The sequence below is a fragment of the Phyllostomus hastatus genome, unplaced genomic scaffold (genome assembly GCF_019186645.2).
Source record: "Phyllostomus hastatus isolate PE091 unplaced genomic scaffold, TTU_PhHast_1.1 phas_contig_524, whole genome shotgun sequence".
In the NCBI taxonomy this organism is placed as follows: Eukaryota; Metazoa; Chordata; class Mammalia; order Chiroptera; family Phyllostomidae; genus Phyllostomus; species Phyllostomus hastatus.
In genome coordinates, this window is record NW_025333900.1 from 12431149 (window position 1) to 12444158 (window position 13010).

Consider the following 13010-nt stretch of genomic DNA (forward strand, 5'->3'; position numbering starts at 1 on the left):
AGATTTTGCTCCTAGTCAGGTCCTCTAAATTTTGGGTCAAATAAATTCATAAAGCTCTTCTATGAGCTGGACTTTTTTTTGTCAGCATGGGCAAATTGCTTACTTTCTATGAACCTCCAGTTCTTCCTCTGAAAAACTAAGATAAAGTTATTTACCTCAAATGGCTGATTTGAGACAGAAATAAACAATAGGAAAGCACTCAAAAGTGTATTAAGAAGTGATGCATAAGGGAGGCTATTGTTATGTGGCCTTCCCCTTCGAGCCTCAGTGGGAACTTTCTTTTTCTTCTCAAATTCTTCCGGACTCCAATCCCGAACTTGGGGAATAATTCCAGGCATTCAGAAGGTATTCAACAAAGCTTTCTTAGATGAAACAAATCCAGTTTTCTGGATAAACAAAATGTCAAATAGATGAATGGATTTGGTCACTTAATAAATACTTACTAGGTGCCTACCATGTTCCAGAGACTGTGGTAGGCACCAGAGAAACTGCTGTGTACAAAACAGACACACCGCCATGCCCTTGCGGAGCTTCCACGCAAGAAAGGAGAGAGATGCTAAGTCACTAAAAGGCATTAAATGTTAACCAGTGGCAACTGCCATGGAGAAAAATAAAGCAGGGAAAGAGGTTGAGGAGTGGCAGGGTGAGGTGAGGCCAGGGAAGGGTAGGGGTATTCTTAAGGGCTCCAGTTTGCTGTTCCAAAGCCTGAATTCTCTGGGAGTGAGTAGCTTTCCAGGACTCATTTCTAAAGAAGTGTCATCTTCCTTTCAGCTCAGGGGTCACTCTGGTCCCAGGCTCCCAGAAGCCAGGCTCGGGGTCAGAAGACAGGCAGCACTTGTATGGGAGACAGTGACAAACCAGGCAGATGGGAGGGGACCCTGGAGTAGCTCCAGGTCACCCAGTCCTGGGAATTAGATCACCTTGGGAGGGATCCCCACCTTAGCTCTGCCTAAAAGGCCCTGTGTGCTGTGGCTCCTCGAACAATGCTGACAGAGAACCATCTCTTCTACCTCAGACCCCTTCCCAGTTTGCACCGAAAGAACAGCACATTCCTGTCCAAGCTCATCCAGACCAAGATCTGCTGATTACCTAGCAACATGGCCCTAACAATTCTTGCGTGGAATGAAGTTAATCCTGGTACAGAAATAAAAGTTTATGTTTCAGAAGGAAAAAAAAAAACATGTCGAAATTCTTTCTCTTTTTCTCCCTTGCTGCTCAATCACAAGCCCCAGGAACCACCTTTGACCAAGCTAAGCAGGGGCCCCTTCCTTCAGCAGCTTGGAAGCTCTGTGCGACAGCAGTGTTGAAAGTATGTTGCATAAAGTATAGCAACATACACAACAGCTTGCATTTACATAGAGCCACCATGGGCTGTTCCTTTTTAGAGTTATCGATATTCTGCCTAATGACAACTTTAGTAGAAGCCTGGACAAACCTACAAAACATGATTTAGAATCACATGTCAGTGCAAAACGCTGTAACAGATGGTCTGGTCAAGGATGGCAAATAGCTTGTATCCTGCGCTTGTTCCGAATGCTTGGTGTTGGCCCCACGTAACACTGACCTCTGAAGGAGTCTCGGGCAGCTGGTTGCGAAAGTTGTGGATGATTTTTAGCAATGTCTGCCATTGGTGAGATGTGGTAGAGGGGCACCCCGCTTGGGTGTTTATTGCGACTAATCTAGTTCCCACTTCTCTTTATTCAAATGAGGGAACCGATGTTTAGGGAGTTGAGCTGACTCCATGAAGATCACACCACCAGTGAGAAGCAGAGCTGGACCTGGAATCCAGCCCTTTAGATCTCAACTGAGTGCTGTTTCCTCCCTCCCCGCCGCCCTCCCTCCCTCCCTTCCTTCCTTCTTCTTTCTCCTCTTCTCCTTCCTTCCTTCCTTCCTTCCTTTTCTTCCTTCCCTTTTTTAGAAGAATTCATTTATTTGACAATTTAAGTTAGGCAAAGAAAACTATGTGCAACTACATAAAAAGAATGACATTCTCATACTACTTGAACATATAGCAGTGGTCAAAAATAATGAATGTGGAATGAATCCCAGGATTCATGGCAAAAACAAAAAAAATCCTTGTACAGGAAAACTTTAGGCTTCTAACTTCACTGAATCCGATACTAATCATGCTTCCTTATATTCCTCAGCTTCTTCCAACTCTTCTTGCGCTCTCTAGTATGTGCAGAAGATCAATATATGCAGATTCCAACCAGTGCTGACATCTGGGATCATCATCTAGGACTCTTGCAGGATCTCTGCCTGCTTTTTAATGGCATAATTTTCATCATTCATAGCTTTTGTTTTCTTCAATCTTATCTTCTTGTTGTTTTGCTTCCTTTTCATATACTTTTTTTTTTTTGGCCGATTACTTCACCATGCCAGTTTCAATCTTGATTTACACATGAGGATGGAGGACTGGCCGTGGTCCCTCCCGTACCCAGGGCAGGGGTGGAAAGCCAGGGCAACGGTGCAGGAACAGTAGGCACTGTTTTCAGCATCAGCTCGTTGTTGCCCTCAAGCACAAGGTCTGGAGAGGGCTGGCTCCACGTACTGCCTGACACCTGGTTTATGGTGACCAGCTGCTCCGTGGTTCCAGCCTGGCTCTTGCCATCTGCCTGCTCCCGGCAGGACTGCAGGCCCCTCGCTATTGTGGCCCCAGCAGGACAGAGAGATCCTCCCCAGGCAGAAACCTGTAATGACTCCCAGGGGCCTGGACTTCAGATCCAGAGCTTGAAGCTATTCTCTCCTCCCCATAATTACATTGTCCTTATCATTCTTATCATCCCAGCTTGGGATGGTGTGCACAGATGTGCTTTTATTTTTCTTTGAGTGATGTTGACATAAATTCCATTTACTTTCTATTGTAAAACCTGTCCTCCTGACTAAGAATAACTGATTGGGTAAGATAAGACATTCATATGGAGATGTCAATAGAAGCAAAAGGGACCAGAAATGGTTTTTGGTTTTATTTCAACTTATCAAGAAATAACTTCTCTTTGAGAAAATAAAATAAAATAAACCCTGGCTCAGCTGAAAATTTTGTCTTTTGCTTCGGCCCAGGACCTGGCCTCATGCCAAGTTGCACACAGGTCAGCACCTCCTCCTGAAACGCTCCGCTTTCCCCACGGTCTCCAAGTAGTGATGACGTAAGTTGTTTGTTTCCAAACCTCTTGCTTTTCCTCTTGTATAGCACCCCATACCACTTCAACCTTCTAGATTCCACTTTCTCATCTGTAAATTCCGAGAAGCAGCGTAGATGATCATTGATCCCTTCAAGCTCTACATCTCATAGCCAGGGCCCAAAGTTAGTAATGCATACACCATTCCCCTGGGATGGCTCTTTTTTCTTTTTTAATTTTTTATTTATTGATTTCGGAGAGAGAGGAAGGGGGGAAAGAGAGATCTGTTGTTCCAGTTACTTATGATTTCATCGGTTGATACTTGTATGTGCCCTGACGAGAAATCAAACCCACAACTTTGGTGTATCGGGATGACACACTAACCCACTGAGATACCCAGCCAGGGCCTTGGGGTGGGGGTGAGGCGGTCAGGGAGGAGGGCGCTTTTGTGCTTTGTTCTGTTTTGTTTTTAATATGCATTATCCTGCACTCATGATCTCCTAGTTCTTTGAGCTTAATAATTTATTTTGTAACCCCTTTGTAGCACCCCTAGATCTGTGTTCTATGCTCAAGGACTTCTTAAATTTCAAAACTGACTCTCTGTGAGCCTCCCTTATCTGGACTAAGTAAACCACATACTTCACTTCCCAACACCTAAAATTTTTACTTTCTGTTTTCTAAGACGGCAGCAAGCTTTGGGTACTCTGCAGCAGGCCTCAAAGGATCTCATGCCTTAAGATTAAGAAAATATTTCTTAGAAATAATGATTCTTGATTTTGAAGGTAAAAACACAAACTTTAAAATTTTGTGGAATCATAAAACAATTAGTTGTATTTCTATACATTAACAATGAAAAATAAAATTAAGAAAATTCTATGTATAATAGCATCAAAAAGAATAAAATATATAGGAACAAATATTACAAAAGAAGTTCAAGACTGCTACAATGAAAATCAAAAAACATCATTGAATAAAACTGAAGAACCAAATACATGGAAAGGCATCCCATCTTTGTGGATGGGATAATTTAATATTGTGAAGATGGCCACACTCCCCAAATCGTTTACAGGTTCAGCACAGTCCCTATCAACATCCCAGGTGGCTTTTTCACAGAAATTGACAAGAGGATATTAAAACTCATATGGAAATGTGAGGGACCCAGAATAGCCAAAACAATCTTGAAAAAAAAAAAGGACAAAGTTAGGAGACTTATGCTTTCCGCCTTCAAAACTACGAAGCTGCTGCAGTCCAGACAGTGTGGCACTAGAGTCAAAATAGACACACAGATGACAGAACAGCATTGAGAGTATAAAAAGAAACTTTAATAATTAGTTTTGGCAATGGCGCCAGGACAATTCAATGGGGGAAAGACTTGTCTTTTTACAATTGGTGCTGGGCAAGTGGATATCCACACGCAAAATGATGAAGTTAGACTTCTAGCTGACACCAAACTTTAATTCACAATGGACCAAAGACTTAAAACTAAGAACTAACCCTATAAAAATTTTTGAAGAAAACATAGATGTAAATCTTCATGACCTTGGATTGGGCAATGACTTCTTATATGTTGCACCAAACACACAAGCAGCCAAAAGCAAAACATAAAGTTGGGCTTCATCAAAGTCGAAAACATTTGTGCTTCAAAAGACACTATGAAGAAAGTAAAAAGACAGTCACAGAATGGAAGAAAATATTTGCAAATCATATATCTGATAAGGGTCTAGTATCCAAAATACATAAAGAACACTTATAAATCAGCAATAGAGAAACAAAAACTACAATTTAAAAATTGGCAAAGAATTTGAATAGACATTTCTCATAAGATATGCAAATGTTTAATAAGCACATAAAAAGATACTTAACATCATTAGTCATTGGGGAATATAATCAAACTATAAGATGCTGTTTCATACACACTAGGATGGCTACCGCAAAGACCGACAGTAATAATAGTGAGGATGAGGAGAAATTGGAACCCTCCTTCATTGCTGGTGGGAATGAAAAATAGCTACTTTGCAAAACAATTTAGAAGTTCCTCAAAAAGTTTAATATGGGGTCACCATTTGACCCAGCAGTCCCACTCCTTGATATAGATATATAAATGAAAACATTTGTCCACATAAACACTTGTGTGTTAAGTTTCATAGCAGTATCATTCCTAATACTAAGAAAGTAGAAATAGACCAAATGTCAATCAAGTGATCAATAAACAAAATATGGTATAGCCATGAGATGGAAATTATTTGGAGACATACAGGGATGAAGCAGTGATTCATGCTATAATACAGGTGAACTGTGACGACATTCTACCGAGTGAAAGCATACAGTCACACTAGGCTACATACTGTATGATTCTGTAACCTAACCTACACGTGCAGCCTAGCAGGTAACCTAGCATAGATTAAGCTTTGTTTAGAGTTTACAACTTTGCCTTGATTTACCTATAACTCCACTTAGCTCACTCTAAAGTTGATAAGGTTTGCCATCTTGTAATTTGTTGAAAGTTTCACAGAAAAACCAAGACTTAGATGTTTATTCATACCTACACAGTCCCTAATGTTGATGACTGCTAGACTCATTTGTCAGGAATGAGCCCAAGATGTTTTGCATGACTGGGGAGGAGGGGGAGTGGCGGGGGGGTGAACCAACTGAACCACCTGTGACTGGCTGGAGAAGCCTGAAAGCCTTTCCAGCAACCTCCTCATCTTCAACATGTGACATATCTATAGCCCTGTTTCCTGACTTGCGTGAGCTGGAATGTCGCCACCTATAAATGCAACGACAAAGTCTACCTTGATGTTTATGCATGATTTCCCCCAATAAAAGTGGTTTAGATGCTTTGTTTGGGGACACACTGCTCTGGGAACAATCCCCAGCGCGTCCACGAGTGCCCACTGGCAGTAAGCTTCCTTCTCATGGGTCATCTCCGAGTTGTCTTTCAGCTGGTGACCACTGAGATTTCAGAGCTGGTTTTGTCCGGTAATAATTCCGTTTCCATGAAATGTCCCTAACAGGCAAATCCATAGAGACAGAAAATAGAAGAGTGCTCGCTCAGGGGAGTGGGGAGTGGGGATGCCTGCTAATAGGTACAGGTTTTTTTGGTGGGAGGTGGTGATGGAAATTATTCTGGAATTGAATAGTGGTAGGAATTGTACAATTCTGTGAAAATACTAAAAGCCACTGAGCTTTACACTTTCAAGTGGCAAATATTATGGCATAAAAATTATAGCTCAGTACAGCTATGTAAAATAAATGTTGTGGGATCCAAGAAATTTAATAGGAAAATGAGAGAGGTGAACTAAGACTCCTAGGCCAGCTCTCTCCCTCTTAGCAACCAGAGGCTCCTCACCCACTCTGTGGCAACAGGCAGCCCACAGAACTCCCGGTCTGCGGGAATCCTGGAAGGTCATCTGTCCCCTTGGTCAATGACTCATCAACCCCTCCCTAACATTCCCACTGGGTGACCATCTAGCCTACACTCCACAAGCTACTTGTTCTCCTCTCCGAGCATTTGTTGGACACTACCACATGCTCAGCCCTGGGCTAAACTTCGAGAATACAGTTTGTGTTGCTGTCTCTTTAATGTAATAAACATTTACTTGAATATTTTAATGTGTAAGATATTTTACTGGTTTCTATTCCTTTTTGTTTATTTATACCTCTTTTAGTCTGGATTTTCCCAGAATGCTCCCCAACTCAAATGGAAATGGTTTGTTTGGGGAGCACGGGTAACACTTGCAGACAAATGGGAAGGAGATCCAGTGAAGAAAGGAGGTTTAAGAAGTCAGCTACCACAGTGAGCAACTGAAGCTTATCCTTAAGGGGGAACTGTGGGAAAAAGTGTAAAACACAGGGCTGAAAAGCATTCCTTCCACCCGACAGCCAGGAAGCTGAGATAATTACACACTAATTTCTGCATTTCTGGTTGATCTGCTCATGCTGGGGATCTGTCTGTTTCTTAGCACCTCTGGCTGTGGAAGAAAGCACAGATTTTGCAGCCTTCCCAGATCTGAATTGGGAGAAGGGAGACCCTTCAAGCACATGTGTAGATTCTGGTCATTGGAAATTGGCAGGACCTCAGGTCCAAGGGACACGGGTGGAAAACTGACGGCATCAGCTCCAATGCCTGCCCCCTTCCACGCTGGGGATGGCGTACAAGAATACACAAAATGAGTCACGATGCCATAAATTAAGTAAAGGTGAAGAGAAAAAAAATAAAAGAAAAGTACTGTGTTTTTGGACTATAAGATGCACCGCCCCCCCGCCCCCCAAATTTGGGAGTAATAATAATTGTTAATGCTGCTGTTGAGATCTGTTTACATTTACATTGGTGAAATATTATGTTATTTATGTTATTAAATATTTTACCACATTTTTTGTTTCAATTTTTTTTCCCTATTTTCCTCCTTTAAAACCTAGGTGTATCTTATGGTCCAAAAAATACGGTAAGTGTCTTTGGTAAGGCAATGAATACTTCTCTAACAGACCCAGAAAACACACTTTCTTCCTTTGTCAAACACTGGCTCTCCAAAAGCAGCACCCAAACTACCTTTTGAAAAGGCAAGCCTGAGGTGCCTGCTTATCCTGATAAGTGTGACTGCACACTGACAGCATCTCAAAGGTGAGAGGTTTGGGGGCGTTGAGGTCTGGTTTAAAGCAAGTCTTTCTGTGCAGAAGCCTGATTGGAACCGAGTAAGGATCACAATATAATAAAGACTGGGGAACACAAAAAGGTAAGGAATTCAGAGTTTTGGAAAGTAAATATTTGTTTGGTGTTAATTATTGAAAAGTTGAACCATCGTGTTTGTTTAAATGGCTTTGAAGGGAACATTCCGAGGTGAGCAGAGTCATTTGCAACTGTAATCTTCCTGAGCAAGTGGTTTTAATGTTGCAGTAAATTGTGTGGGTGGAAATGGTTTTTGTTCACACCTTCAGCATCATTTTACTAATTTAGTAAAAGCAGTATTCTAGGAAGCCGACACGCAGTCCAGGGACCAGTAATTTCTGCAGCACAGGGAAACAACACACACACTTTCCACCTTCGAGAAGGAGCAAGACTAGAGGGGCACATCTTGGAGCGCAAGGTGTAGCTTCGGTGGCTGTCAGCAGGTCGTGGCACCCTGGAATCGTGGCACCCTGGAGCCCCAGCATGGGCCCACAGGACAGGCCGAGAGTAGGGGGCCCCGTGGGGATGTTCTGTAAGTGACTTCTCTGTGGGGAGCGTGCCCTGGAGTGTGTCCTGTCCTGCCTGGCTGCCAGGTTGAGCAGCATCTCTCACTGAGGCCAGAAAGGAAGTCAGCAAGTCCAGCCTCCCATGGCCCCTGGCTCATCCCTGCACTGTGACTGCTGTCCCGTTCTCTGCTGAGGCCGACCCTCCTTCACAGTGCTTGGGGGAGGCTGGAGCTTTGGGGAGGATGCTCTGTCACCCTTGCCAGATAAAATCAACAAAACCACAGCGGATTCTCCACTTCATCTCCTTTCCAGGACACTGCACTGTACAGCCTCCTATGTGCTTGCACTGCCTCACCTCATCAGCCTCTCACAGCACCCCCAGCAGGCAGGCAGTGTTATGGACAGAAGAAGAAATGGAGGGCTCAAGGTCATGTCAGCATAAGAGCTGGGGTTGGCAACCAGGTCTTCAGAAGTATTCCAGAGCTCTGTCTGGGCTAAAAAAAAAAAAAATCCTAGTCTCCACACCCCTAAAGTAACTGTGACAAAATCATTGTGTAAGGCTACAGCTTCCCACCCAAACCAGAGAAACCACACCTTCCACTTGGAAGCATGGTTGTATTTGGTGGCTATCTGTATGGCCTTGCTAGTCAAACATTTAAGAATACAGGAGATTATTTTTTCATTATGATAGTAATAATGCTCACTATAGAAAGTGTGCTTGCAGAGTGGATTTGTGGATATTTGTGCTCCAGAATAAAAGCTATTGGGCCATCCTTGGGGGAAGGTGACCTCATCCTGGAGGCATGAGAGCTCCCAGCATTCTCTGTGTCCAAGGTCCTGGTGGTCATGTGCCTCTAAGGGAGGATCGGGCCCTTTTCACTCTCCAGGAGAGTAAATACGGCCTTGTGTTGCTATGGGCTTGAGGTTCCAGTTTGTCGGGTCATCATGTCCTTTCCAACAAGCTGTTAATCGTTGTGTAAAGCAAAGAAGAGAATGAGGGCTTTTGTGTACAAGACCTGGGGTGTGAGAGTGCAGTGCCCCAGGAGCAGGGGCCTCTAAGGATGGCTTAGCTGCCAGGACTCCATCGCTCAGGGTGGTCTGAAGGTGGGTTTCTCATCCTCAAAGCACCCGGATGACAGGACGGGGGAGAGAGTCCTAGGGGAAACATTCCAACATCCAGAACCTATGCTGGACCAGGGCCAGCCTAACCTGCTGAGACCCACTAGTGAGGATGGCAAGGCCCCACAAACCCAGAGAGCCTCATTGATTGGTCATGGGTAGGGGAGAAAAGCTTTACAGAAGCCTTGTTTTTTGTTTTTTCTTCAATACCCCGGGACACCGATGGGTGTCCTGGGAACCCAGTCCTAGCAGGGGGACACAGTTTACATTTCCGCAACAGGAGGCCAGACAAGAACTGTCAGCGCACCCTGAGCCGGGAGATGAGGGGACTAGCGCCAGTGTTGCAGCACCCAGAGAAGTTGCACGAATCATGCATGCTTCCCCATCCCAGCAAGCGCAGGTAACAGGGCCCAGGCCTAGCCTCCACAGAGCCCTCCCCTCCCCACCATCTTCCCTGCAGACCAGGAGGGGCGGACTCCAGCTCTCCCTCCAAAACAGGCTGTGATGCCTGTGCAGGTGCAGCTTTTAAGCAGATTTTGCCCCTGGAGGAAGGTGAGCCTCAACACTCAGGAGTGCTAGTGACAGGGCACTTCACCACCGTCTCTGTTCCCTCAGTCAGCAGCATCCTGAGCACCTGACACTGGTGAAGGCCACCTGGGACCTTGAAATCCGAGTAATTGCACCAGAAGATGCTTAACAGTGGACAGGGCAAGACCTGGCGCTGGCAGAGCCATGAGTGCCACAGAGCAGCAGCTGGGGGGCAGGTTGGAGCCCCTCACTTCTGGGACACATGTCCCTTCAGTCACTTCTGGGACACATGTCCCTTCAGTCGCTTCTGCTCAGGGGCCTGAGTGAGACTGAATGGCTTTTGCATGGCCCTCCAGACATGACGAATGTCTGGCAGTCTCTTGGCTACTGCCTCTCAGAGTTCACAGTGAGCCTGTCTCCCTACACCCTTGTGGGGCGAGGTGATGGAATGTGACAGAATCTTGGCTCTGTATGGTGAGGGTCACATGCAATTTTGTTTAACTGCATTGAATTCACTAACATATAAGCATGTGTGGTAGAAGAATAATGGCCCCCCCCAAAGTTGTCTCTGTCCTAATCCCTAAGACCTGTGACTATGTTAGGTTGCATGGCAAAGGGAATCAAGATTACAGGGGAAATTAAGGTTGCTAACCAAGTGACTTTCAGGCTGGGAGAGTGCCCTGGGTTATCCAGGTGAGCCTCATGCAGTAATAAGGGTCCTTAAACGTGAGAGAGGGATGCAAGAGAGCAGGCTGCAGTGATGTGATGTGAGGACTCCACACAACCCTGCTGACCCCTTGATTTTTGTCCAGAGGGGCCGTGTCAGTCTTCTAACCTACAGAATAGAGTTGCGTGGTATGAAGCCACTTAGTCTGTGGTAACTTGTTACAACAACCATAGGAAACTAATGTACTATGTATTAACCAACCTTTGAAAAAGACCTCCCCAGGAATTAAAGAATGTTTCAGGGATTTCAGCTCTCTGCTTCAAACAGAGCAACCACTCTGACTCCATTTTATAGGTTTCTCTAGATCTTGTGTTTCAAGAGGAAAATATTTTCTTTGAAGTTCTCAGTACACATGGTTGCAAAAACAGTTTAAAGAGTTTCAACTGAGTCGAGAACAAGTATAATAAAGTACTAGTTCCCCCAGTGACCTCCTTTGCCCATCCTCTAACACTGCCTTAAGGAAATTTTCTACCTCACCGGTCACATTCAGTATCCAGTCCAGTCTAGACCAAAACTCCAATCTCAGATCCCATTTCAATCTTATCTTCCCTTTCTCCCTGGCACAGTTAGGCTTCAGGAAGACAGGCGTGAGATCTGCCCTTTCTTTCTTCCTCTTCCCTTTCACAGGTCAAGTTGCTCTAGTTTGGAAGAAGGCAAAGAAGAGGAGGGAGAGGGACCGGGCCTCTGATATGATTGGTCACCCGCCTGTGCTGAGGAGGCACCACTAGTCTTTTCCCGGCTCACCTGGGATCCGTGTGATACTGGAAACTTCAGCTGGAGTGCTGGTCTCAGCATAAGTGGGGGACGAGGTTTTCTCCAGGCCACGTCCAGGCACACCCCTGTTCTGAGGCCCCCTAAGGACAGCCACATCTCCTTTTGGCCAGCATTAGTCTGTGCCTTTGACCTCCCCTCTGGGTGGGTATTGCCTCACTTGGCAATAGTTGACCGGTTTATTGCCAAGTAAGTAGGGGACAGCCCTCTCACCCCTATGCCCAGGCTGTCCCCGCAGGCCTCTACCCTCAGAAATGTCCAGGTTTGGGCCTCAGGGTTCATGGGTGCCTCCAAACGCCAGGCACACACGTCAGGCTCCCCAGGAGCTCCCTGGTCTCACCACATCTGCTCCACTCAGATGTCCCCTCAGTCTCAGAACATTCAGCCCCCACCTGCTTCTCGGAAGAAACAAACTCTCTCCGTGAACTCGGCACTGAAGAAACTCGTCCTCTTCCTCCTCCTCCCTGGGGCCTCTGCATATGTTGCTGGGGTGGGGGTTGTGGGCAGCCAGCAGGGCCAGTTCTGAAGCCTCTAACAAGCCTGGAGCGAGCAGTCTGGCCCTTCCTTCTGCAGAATGAGGGTTCCTAACGCTCTGTCAAAGGCAGTACGGGCCCCCCACTCTCCTGCAACGACCCCTCTAGCCAAATTCCAGAAAGTCCATCTTTTGGTGATGCCTTTTCCAGAAATTTTCATGGTCAATTTTAACAACCACTGTAACTGGTAAGACAGAAGATCTGAAATTGGGTTTTCTGTGAGCGAGGTCCACAAGGATTAAAGTTCAGGAGTGTAAGGAAGAGCCCAGCCTCACAGAAGTAGAAACAGAAAGGAACTTCAGCCTCAGCAGTTAGCCGGTACGAGGCCGCATCGACAGTAATGTGCGCCCACTTGTACCACCTCTCACCGCCCGTGCAGGGCTTCACCCCAGTGCCCAGCCCCCCATCCCAGGTGTCTCTGTGTCCCCAGAGGGTTCTGCTGCCTGTGGGAGACCCCTGGACACCCTAGTCACTGTGCGGGGTGCTGCTATCTGATGCACTAGAGCCTCGTGTTGTCTGCAGAAGAGGGTGCTTCCTCACCTTGTGCATTGTTAAAGGGTCCCAAAGCCATGCCCCTCGTACCATTACATCTTATGGATGTTCTGGGTTCCATTTGTTTAATAAACGCTTGACAGGTACACTGTTCTAAGCGGTTTACAAACATTCTCATAGGACCTCGAAGCCCTGGGAGCTGGAAACATTGTACCATTACTGATACTGAGGGAGCCCGGCACTGAGGTTCGGCAGCTTGCCCAAAGGCACTCAGTCAGTGAGTGAGGGACAGAGCAGGCCTCTTAAAAATATGTGTTATTTTATCCACATATTTTACTGGCACTCCTTCTGCTCCTGTGTCCAAGGGGCCAGAGTGAGGACAGACTCACCTGGGCTAAAGTCAGAATCCCGCCCGGCCTTCAACAGCCAACACTTTCCTCCCAGCTCGGCTCACTACACCTGTCTCTCTCCCTAGACCAAGTCGTGCCCTGGAAGGTTCCAACGCCCCTCACAGACAAACCACTGTCAGGCAGCACAGGCAGCGTCAGA

The 13010-nt window shown here is 45.8% G+C and overlaps 1 pseudogene; it reads right to left on the minus strand.

Annotated features, from left to right (window-relative positions):
• Positions 1–2091: 2091 nt before the first annotated feature.
• Positions 2092–12540, minus strand: LOC123823974 (annotated as a pseudogene).
• Between the last annotated feature and the right edge of the window lie 470 nt (positions 12541–13010).